At 49.2% G+C, this 10,806-nt stretch overlaps 1 long non-coding RNA gene across 8 annotated transcripts; it reads left to right on the forward strand.

The window, feature by feature from the left end:
• Positions 1-5: 5 nt before the first annotated feature.
• LOC114684511 lies at positions 6-8,338 on the forward strand. Of its 8 annotated transcripts, none has more exons than XR_003733358.1 (4): positions 6-5,220; positions 5,465-5,537; positions 6,203-6,251; positions 6,805-8,338. It is a non-coding gene; the product is annotated as an uncharacterized LOC114684511 (long non-coding RNA). The 8 variants fall into 8 exon arrangements; XR_003733363.1 differs by having other exon boundaries at positions 6-4,962; positions 5,040-5,220; positions 6,203-8,338; XR_003733360.1 differs by having other exon boundaries at positions 6-2,783; positions 2,967-5,220; positions 6,203-8,338.
• The last annotated feature ends 2,468 nt before the right edge of the window (positions 8,339-10,806 follow it).

Raw genomic sequence — 10,806 nt, forward strand, 5'->3', positions numbered from 1 at the left:
ATGTGTGCAGGCTAGAGGTCAATGTCAGATGTCTTCCAGAATCATTGTCCCCCTTATTTTTTGATACAGGGTCTCTTGCTAAAACTGGAGGTCTCCAATTGACTGGCTGGCCAGTGAGCTTGTGCTTATCTCTACCGCTGTGGTTCTGGGATTGCAGGTGTGTACACACCTGGCCTTTTTACACTTAACCCAGGTCCTCATGCTTGTGTAGCAAGAGCCGTCTCTTCCCCAACTCTTCTTCCTCCCACTTTTTAATCAATAATGTCAGATCATGCCATAGGGAGCTGCAAGGCTGACCACAGATAGATTACGAGAAGGGCTGTTTGATATCAGTACCCTCAGGGAGCCCCACCCTAGTCTATGCTAATGTAGGATGCGTGTGGTACCTGGTATGGGTTCACTGAACCCTCGGGTGGGCCAGGGGTGGTATGTGTGGGCCAGGAGCTATGAACCCAATGCCAACCCTGCTGTGCGGTACTTGAAGAAAAGCCATGAGGTAAATTTACCATGGGTGTGACTGGTGTTTTATGGTCCATATCTTTACAGTGAAGAACTCCATCCTGGAGGACCTCCTGATTGGGTAGCTCTAACCCAAGCAGGGGTATTGGTGCCCGCAGTACTCCTGGTGAGTGATAGGTACTTTAGCCCAACATCAAGCCCACATCTGTCAATAACTTTGTCTCTGCTCACCGCCATGTCTGTTGTTCAATTTTGCTTGTCTTTTGAGGATTAAACCCATTGACTGCTTCCCAACACAAGTTCCTGCCTAGGACATGTCTTCCAGATGTGACATCTTCCTAGGGGAAGGACACTGGAGTCACCGTCGGTGGAAAAGGTATGAATGACAAAGTGTTTTGTCTAAAAGCATACATTTTATTTTATTTATATGTGTGTACTGCTCTACTAATGCTGAGTATGCATTCCATACCTAGGAGGAATTCCTGATGCATCCTACCCCTGGGGGTGAAGGTGGCTTCCTTGGCCCCTCCCCCCAGCTCCTAGCAAGCGGTTCTCATGGCCACGGCAGAGACACAAAAGTAAGTAAGAACCATCAGACTGAGACTGGGACTGTTGTGCTTTAGCTCATGTTTCATGGGCCAAGCCAATGAAGGGTGGGGAGGTGCCCTGCACCTGTGAGGTCATGGTAGTACATGTGCAGGCATGGGCAACCAACCATCTACCTGGAACACCCAAGAAGTCTAGCTTTATTCATGTTCTTTCATAGATCAGTGTTCCATTTCCATTTCCCCCTGGGAAGCTAAGGCTCAATGTAATCTGTTCTCTGAAACCCCATGTTATTTACATATAGTTTTGTCCAGGAAACATTACCTGGTTCTGACAAAGGCACAGATACCTTTTTGGTTCCCATCTCGTGAAGATTTCCTTGGCTTGGGACTCCCCTATGGTACACAGGTTGCTATCCACTTCTCTAGTGGGCAGGTGGTGACCTTAACTGGGAGGTCATGGGATGCTCCTCCAGTCTTATCCACGGATCCACAGCCAGACTTTGGGAAGCCAAGTCAATATTGTATCATCTTTCTCCAATATTTGAGGAGACTCCAAAGAACCCCCAAATGATGACTAAGCCAAAGGCGGCCTACAAGATCCCCATTCTGCCTGCGTGGAGCGGGCACAGCTGTGAGAGCCCCCTAGGTACAGCGGGGCTGCAGCGTGATCGCCTGCTCACGCACAGGAAGTGACGGCAAACATTACGCAAACTGCAGGGTTCCATGCTGCTGACATACGGTGCTTAATGAGAAGTTGCCCGTGTTTTTTTCGCTTTATATGTGACGAAACATTCGCGGTGCACTTCTTTTTCAGCATCCTATTCTACATTGAAGACTTCGGGGTTCATCCGCTAACTTCAGGGAAGCCATGTTAGTCTATGTAGTGGGGCTGGGTTGAGGGTTTATCTCCCTTCTTGAACAGTTTCCTGAGCTTTCTTAGCAAGAATGGGTTAGGGTTGGTTGGACCCTCCCACCTCCTCCGTAGCTCAACTTTAAAGGAATCTGTTGATTCCTTTCCTTTCAGCTGCTATTGATTGAGAGATGAGACCTTAGCCCACAGGGCTGATGAGATACAAGGAGGTATTTGTTGAGGCTTCTGGGAGAGGGAGTAGTTCTTCATTTCTTTGAGAGATGCCCGAGGACCCCCATGTTCCCTTCAGCCACTTGATGTGGTAATGAATGTGAGCTTGAAAGCCAGCTAGAATCCAAGAGGTCAGTACCCAGGGCTCTGTAGATGCAGAGGGAAAGGCCTGTATCCCGGGGGACAGATTGGAGAGGCAGAAAGGAGCCAAGAAACATCTGGGTAACAGAGTTCAACCTGGGACCTGCGTCAAAACTCAACATGTCTCTATACCTTTAAGTTGTATGAGCCTGGACACCTCCTTTTTGTGTAAGTTGCCTTGAATTTTACCTTACTGTGAGAGAAATGGGTGACTCTTTGTTGAGTTACCAATGCGTGTAATTGGCACTCTTTGGATGATACGTTCTCTTTGCTTGGCTATCCCTGTTGTCCTGTGTAAGGTAGGTTGGTGGTACAAGGTCACTTTCTTTTGTGGAGTTCTTGGCTGCACTTCAGGTATATTACTGTCTTAGTGCTTTAACTTTGCAATGACACTAACACGCACTAATGTGTTTTGTTTTCAGGGAAGGATCACGTAGCCTCTTCAGGAGACCAGCAGGGTGATGGACAGGCTTTACCTTCCCAGACTTCCCACCCTCAGAATCCTGCACGCTGCCATTCCTACCTCATCCCTGGGCTTCAGAGTTCTCCATAAGGTGTTTGCCGTGTTTGTCAAGTCACAAGCCGCTGCTGTACAGGGGTGACACTTGCCTGCAGGGCGACCAGAGAGGGGGACATCTCAGTGGGGAGACCCAGGAATCAGAACTGCAACAGGCAAGCCCAGCTGGTGTATGCTGCCCTGGATGTCATTACCCAGTCCTGTGTCCTTTCTTCCTCAGCTCTAGAAAGGGACCCTGGAACTCAGGAAGGAGAGTCTGTGTTGGAGTTGGCCACCCTCCCATCGCGCCTGAGTGACACTCTCCAGGGACACTGACAAGGGTAGAAGCCAACGTTCCAGAATCCTCAACCTTGATGATCAAATTCTACCCGCCAAGACTTCCTGGGATCCTAAGGTAGAGGGGATCTGGGTTGGATTGCTCTGGGCATGATGAGCACTGTGCCATCTGCCTCTGCTCAGGACCCACCTCACCCTGCCCCAGTCTAGCCTTGCCCACCACCCCTCCTGCCTGCCCCTCAGCATCCCTTCACACCCAGGCACACTGCTGGAGCAAGCAAGAGCTCATCTGTGGTACCTGAAAAGAAGTCGCCCGTGTTATTTTCGCTTTTATTTGTGACGAAACAAACATGGTGCACTTCTTTTTCGATATCAAACGTCACCTTGGAGAGCTCCCCAGGGGCCAGTGGGAGGGGCCAGGGCTCCTAGGCTCACTTGGTACTTTTCTCCATGTGCCCCGGAGCATTCGCCCCAAAGAAACACACCCCACCACCACTCACTCCCATCCTCACCCTCACCCTCACCTTCACCCTCACCCCATTGGCTCTGTGTGTTGCTGGGTTCAGGGACACTTGGTGTCTGTCTGCCCCAACTCCTGGGACAGGCAGAGTTGGTAAGGGGAGGCAGGAAGCACACCTCTAGACTCTCTTGTGGGACTGAGGTCAGATAAGGGAAGCTCAGAAAAACGGTCGAACACATCCAATCACAGACGGTTTACATAACCCAACCACCAGCACAAGTCAGCCACCAGCGCCCTCCGGAGCTGACAAGTGCCTGGGTGTCAGCTCCAGGGGTCTACACCAAGACCTGTCACCTGTTGAGTGTCCTACACACTGTCACTCTAGAAGAGCCTGGGCCCCCAGCACAGCCCTGCTCCCGCTTCCTGTCCTGTCCCCATGGGCTGTGGTCTTTGATACCATCAGCAAGGTCTTGAGGACTGTGGGTTCTGGCTATGATCGGGACCAGGGGACAGCAAGCCATCACCAGCCACTGCTGTCTGTCTCTAGTCCCCGACGTGAGTCCCCCCCCCCCCCCCCCGTGAGCTGTCCTCTGGAGCGGGTGTGAGGCTCTCTTGAAGACAGCTTTTTTCCCCAGTGGATTCATCTTCTTTATGGCTACTGTTCTCAGGTAGCCTCTCCTCCTGGTATCAGATTTGCCTCTGAGCGTGGCTGTTTGGGTGCGGACCCTTGGCGGCTCTCTTATGTGAGTAGAGAAAGGGATACTATCCAGAGTGTTTGTGTGGGAACACCTCATCCACCCACCTCCCCTGGGGTGGAGGGCGGTTCTTGAAGCTATGTCAGCAGGAGTAAGGGTTGTGGGATCGCTCTTGGGCCACACTTTGCTAACATACAATCCATTCCTGTTGCTTTGCTTAATTTATAGCCAAAGCTTTTGGTACACTTACATATAGCTGCTGTCATAATTCATCATCAAAACCCAGCACTGACTTCATCACAGAGATATCACTATATCAACCACACACTTAACTCTTGGGTCATACTGGCTCAGTGATGCCTTTACAACCTGCTATGGCCCTAAGTGTCCTTTGGGCTCTGTCCTGATGGAAATACCTTTGGAAAAGCAACAACTCTCCCTTTATGTCCATGGAGAAAGGCTACAGGGCATGGAGCAGGCATGGTCAGCCCATTTTCCTAGGTTGAAAGTCCCTTTCCACCTAGTGGATACTGGCCTCGGTGCTGGTGGAGCAGTGAGCACGCCATACATTATATGTGTGACACCTGCCACCCAGCCCAAGGCCCCTAGGCCCACATGCTTCTGGAGAGGGGTCTGACTTGTATGCACCCAAAGAATGCAGAGACTTGCCCAGCAGTGCCTCTGTTTGGCACCTAAGGTAACCTGACTTCCTGAGTCCCTTTCACAGCCAGCCTTGTGCTCTCCTGGCAGACCTCTGGATGCTGTCATTCATCCCTCCAGCCCAGGTACGTGTAGGCCTGGAGGGAGCCTTGAGGGTAGAATGTTCCCTGGGCACAAATCTCACCCCCTGTCTCTTTCACAGAGACGCCTGGGCAGGACTGCGGCAGCTGGCCCAAGAGAGGCCCCAAGGGATGGCGTCCACCTCAAGGTGTTTGTTCATGGAAGATCTTAAACGTTGACCTCTCTTGAGCACAAAATCTTTTCTTGACGATCTTTCTGCAGCCAGTGTCAAGCTCAGAAATATGATCAGCCCCTTGCTGATGGTAAGTGAGCAGGTGGCTGGCCAGATGGCAAGGGTTTTTGTTTATTTACTTTCTTATTTTGAGACTTGAGAGTTTATTGAATGAATCATCCTATAATCTAATTTCCCAAGGCAAATCTGTACATAAAAATCTAGTTTCTATCACATTACTTCCTTTTTAATTGATTGACAAATGGGAGCAAAATCATGCCTTGCATGCTTTTCAGAATTTAAGAATTGCAAAGTATCTACTCTGTACTTCCTAGGTTCCCAAAGATCTGAACAAATAGACAAGCACAAATATATACTGAAAAACACAGTACCGAGCACATGATGAAGGTGGGAATTTTTATGAGTATGTGACATTTGTACTGATATTTATTGTATAACTCCTTTAACATAACTTTTTTTCAATAACTCTGGTTTTTTTGTTTTTTTGGGGGGGGGTGTGGTTTTTTTGTTTTGTTTTGTTTTGTTGTTTTTGTAGTAAGTTCTCCATGTAGTCCAGGATAGCCTTGAATTTACTGTGTAGCTGAGGCTCTCTTTGAACTTCTGATGCTCCTGCCTCTGCTTTCCAAATTCTGGCATCAGAGGTGTGTGATTCCATAACCAACTCAAGAGTCTTGTTACTCTTGTAGAGTAACACATGTGCACGCGTATACACACACACACACACACACACACACACACACACACACACACACACATACACACACACTTTCTTTAAAAAAAAAAAAAAAGGTGGAAAGTAACTATAGAAGACACCAGACCTTGGTCTCTGACCTCTGCACACACACACAGCAAGCACACTCACAAAAACACATGTGCACATGCATATATACACAAATGAACCTAAACCTAATTGGAAATTGTTCCTCAAGAGCACCCTAAGTTCACACATAGCTATGCTGACAGCCACTACTCCTAGGGTCAGGAGAGATGAACACATTTGCTCCAGTAACCAACCATCAGTCCCCCTAACCAACTTTCTTGCTTCTTCTTAGGGCCTCGTGACTTCATGCAGGGAAGCAGGGAAGCAGCTTTGGTCTGCTGGTAAGTGATAGACACTTGTCCATGTGACTAGCTTTAAGGAGTTTGTGAGGAATCATGTTTTCTTCTGTAGCAAGCTACAGATTCAAGGGAAGGGTCTTGGCTCTTGGTAACTGTCAGGCATCATCTGTCCCTCTTGCCTTTGGTGACCCATCTTTGGGGAACCCGTGACCTCTTTACTTTTGTGAGCAGCAACTGTTTTCAACTTACCAGATTTTGAAGCCAGTTCTTTGGACAGATATTGGAGGGCTGGTCATAGAATACATGTTGCATGTGTGGGGAATGTCACCTGGTCCATTTGTTCTCAGCATTAAGGATATGTTGAAGAAGGTTCTGGGGTGACTGGCTGAGTTGGGGTTCTCAGTGCTTCCTGTTTGCTTCGTGGAGGCATGTTTTTTTTTAATCAAAGATTTGCAGTGTCTATGTTGGTATGCCTCTGTGTCTGATCTACTCAAAGAAGATTTTCCAGGAAGTTGAGCTAATGTTGATAGGACTTGATAATGTGGTGATCATGAGTCATGAACATGAAGATATCCTTCGTGTCTGTTTCTAACAGTCTGTCCCACTGATGTACTGGACCTGTGTGTTGGAGCCTTCTGGACTCGTCCTGCTTCCCAAAAACTTCCTTGATGTCTTCAATGTTCCATGGCATGTGCATGGATGCTCCAGCAGACACTTTGCTGTGACCTTTGCCATGGGTAGCCAAGATGGGCTCTATATGGAAGTAGAACTGTCTTTGGGAATCATGAGGGGAAAAACTCCTTGTCATGAACTCTTGGGGTTGGGGGTGCTTAGAGTGACTCTCTGATAGGGCATGTGACAACCAGGTGATATATTTAGCTATGAGGTGGGCACTAGGAGTCCAGATTCTCTTCTGTTGTTAATGTAGTCATCTAGGCCAGGGTTCTCCAGAGCTGTTCAGCTTCTGATATTCAAAAGGTGAGTGTTCCTTCTATGCCTCAGGTTAATCATAGAGGTAACACCCACATTTTCAGTATCTCAAGTTGCCCTGGAATGTTTCTAAATGCAAAGTGGCCCAGGGAAAAAGCGAGTTATCTCCTCTTCCCCCACCCAGGGATCGAGGGGGGAGATGGATCCCACAACCTGTGCTTTCCACAGCAAGGTTGATCCTGGAATCTGTCCTCTGTGGGCTGTGCCAAGGGCGCCTGTCAGCTGTCTTCTTCATTTCTGACCGATTGGGCCTCGGCTCTTGCTCTTCGGGACTAAACCCTTTTGGTATTTAAAAGGTGGATATTCCTTCTATGTTTATGGTATTTATGATTAAACATAGAGGAAATTTCACGTTTTCAGTGTCAAATGCTGCTGGGAAATGGGCCTGAACTGAAGTCACCATCAGGGCAGTGACAGTACAGTTGGCCCCTCCAGGGTAAGTGGGAAGCTGGCGATCCACAGAGCATGCGCCAGACTCGTAGGTGCCTGAGGGCCATTGACCAGTCTTGAAGAGAATCTCTGATGAGCTGCTGGCTCAGCCGGAGGCCGGGGGTCTCATTCTGGACTCTATGACAGCATATCAGTCTTTCCCATAGTATGCCCTTTGCTTCAGATAGGTTGTTCTTAGGTCGCGCTTTCCAAGAGTAAGCCCTGTTTGGTATGTAAAAGGCAGATTTTCCTTTTGTGGTTGTGTGCTTGCTGGTTAGTCAGAGAGGGGACATCCATGTTTTCAGTCTCACGTGCCTCTCGGGAGCCATGATCCACCAGGGAAACAAGGCTGGGCTCAGCACCCTCCGGGTAAGTGGAAAGGTGGTGGACTGCAGACCATGTGTGTTTCTCATATCATATGTCTGCTGGCCATCACCTTTAAGGGTCTCCTTGCCTGTGGAGCCAGCCTGACAAAGAGGCGATGTTGCCTCACTACAGTGACGTCTGGGCGCGGGAATGAGAGCCTTTCTGTCTTGTGATCTGTTTCAGAGAAGCCCATGCACCACAGCTGGTCCTTCCCGGAACTCAGCATTTCTTTGGTATTTAAAAGGTGGATATTCCTTCTATGGTTACGTGCTTCCTGGATAATCATAGAGGAACATCCACTTTTTCAGTATCAAATGTCGCTATGGAACTATTTCTGGAAGATTCTGTAGGGTCTGGGGCGGTGGGGGTGGGGGTAGGGGCTCATCGAGTTCCTAAAGAATGGGGTGTGGCCAGGAATGGTCCCAAGAAGCCAACTGATAATGTGATGTGGGTCTGATGTACTGTGTCTTTGGGGCAGCCTGCCTGCCCAATGGGACTTCCATTTCTATCGACGCAAGCACAAGTCTGAAGCTTCCTGGATCGAATCGTTCTTTGATATTTAAAAGGTAGATTCTCCTTCTATGAGTACAATATTAATGACTAATCGTAGAGGAAAATCCACGTTTTCAGTATCAAATGCTGCTTGGGAAACCATCGAGGACACGACGCCATCGCAGAAGAAAGCATGCTAACCGTCTCCCTCCGGGGTTCGGCCGGGATAGACGATAGATAGATAGATGTGTGCTTTGTGTGATGTGTGCCTCTATGCTTGCTGCTCACCATGTTGTATTTTGAGACCACTGTGCTCTTAGTATCTCTTCCCTGACCTCAAACAAAGTTGTTTCTCTGTGTGATCACCATGTTTAGAATGTGTTTTCTGGAACTGACTATCATCACACCTCCCATCGCCCCGGAACGGCGCTTCCCACCAGCGCTCCTTATCGTTTGCTACTTGAAGAGAGGTTATCCTTTGTGTGTTTGCTTTACGCGAAATGAATATGCAAGGGCAAGCTCTCTTCGAGGAGCAAATGCTGCCTGGAAGCAAGGCTGGCGGCCTGGGCCTAGCAGAAGGATGTGGTCACTCCAGGGTGAGTCAGTGCATGGTGGGCCACTGTGCATGAACTCTTCCTACATCTGACTCTCCAGATCTCGTGCATGTTTCTGAGAACTTTCTTAAGAAGAGCTCAACCGGGGAGATCGTACGGGCTTTTCTTGGCAGAGATGAGTTTATCTAGAAAACTGCTTCTGATTCTGACAGTTCTTTCCAGTGTGATGTACATATCAGCTCCTTGTTCAGTGCCATAAGAGTGTCAACTGTAATCCAGTGCCCATTTAGATGTGGGTCATATGCCCTACCCACTCTCCATAGCCAACCCATCCTTAAAATCACCTTTAGGGCTTCCTGTCCAATTAAGGGAAGGGGGGGTTGGTGGCTATCCAAAGTAAAGATGGCCTCAGAGGTCACCAAGACTGTGAAACCTCCATCCTTAGGTGTCTGCTCTGCCTATAGTGTCGTAGCATGGGTTACTAATAATTTATTTAGACAAAGTTGGTACGGGGGATGGGGAAGGCGTCTCATTTCCCTTTGGTGAGCCTTGCGCTGGGTGGATGTTTAGAGTGGAGGCTCACTGCTCCTCTGGGATCCTGAACTCACCAGCACCGGCAAAAGAGCTGGTGGTCTCAGCACTATTCTGGTTTGGGGAGGCGGGTGGAGGCTCTTCAAATTGGTTTCCTGCTTTTTCTTCTTTCTTTAATGATGCATGTTGCTGTGCATTCTAATCCTGCTCTCTCTATGACCATCTGGAAGACTTCCTGGAGGCTGCGGCTGTGGGCACAGATGGAGGTTTTCTTCCCAGGGTGGCTTTGCAGGCTCTAAAGGAACACCAATCATTCTCCGTTGCTTTCTGTCAAGTTCCGCAGGATCTCCCCGTCTTTTGGAAGATCATCCCTGTCTTGGAGTGATGCTGAGGAGTAAACCAGCTTCAGGGCTGGGTCCCAGTGTGCAGAGTGCAGGGCCCATGCCAGAGCCGATCAACTGAGGCTTGCTTCCGCAGCAGCCCCTGTGGTCGGCTCAAGGCCTGAGGTGGAGTCAGCCACTCTGCTGTTCCCTGGCCCAGTCCTCACTCGTCCTGCCCTGATCTCTGGTACCTGAAGAGAGGACAGCCTCTGTACGTTCACTTTATTGACGGTGAATATGCAGGGGGAGCCACTTCTTTTCATATTGAGCTCCATCTGGGAAGCACTCCAGCCCTGCTCCATCTTTGGGGCAGGCCTCTAGCCCCAGCGTCATTACACCCTCTCAGGTACGTTCCATTTCTTGGTTCTAGGATGGGCATTAGGGCTGAGCGGCTAATCTTAGGTCGTCCTTGTTCCCTTGGTGCATGATTCTTTTTCTCTAGAGGACACCCTCAGGTGTGCCATGCTGGCAGGGTCGGGGAGGGGGCAGTTGTGCCTGTTGCACAAGCGTTGAGTATAATAGCCCAACAGCGGCTTTCTCTTTAAAGGAGAGTGGCACACAGACCTGCCGTCTGTCTATACCAAGCCATCTCCAGAGCCTTCCTGCCCACAGCATTAACCTTAGAAGGGAAACTGTGATGTTGGACTGTCCCAACAGCGATACACGTGATGGAGTGTCACAGGGATCCACTTTTATTTATAATGGTTTCAGGCCTGATCCACCAATCTCCCAATGGGGACTTCCTGGATGTGGTGTCTGTCTTTGGGGAGAGACTGAAGTTTGTAGTCACCTGCTGCCTCTCTAGCAGTCTTCTGTGGCTGGATCTATCAGAAGAGGCATTTGGAACAGCCCACC

The sequence above is a fragment of the Peromyscus leucopus genome, chromosome 14 (assembly GCF_004664715.2).
Source record: "Peromyscus leucopus breed LL Stock chromosome 14, UCI_PerLeu_2.1, whole genome shotgun sequence".
Taxonomy (NCBI): Eukaryota; Metazoa; Chordata; class Mammalia; order Rodentia; family Cricetidae; genus Peromyscus; species Peromyscus leucopus.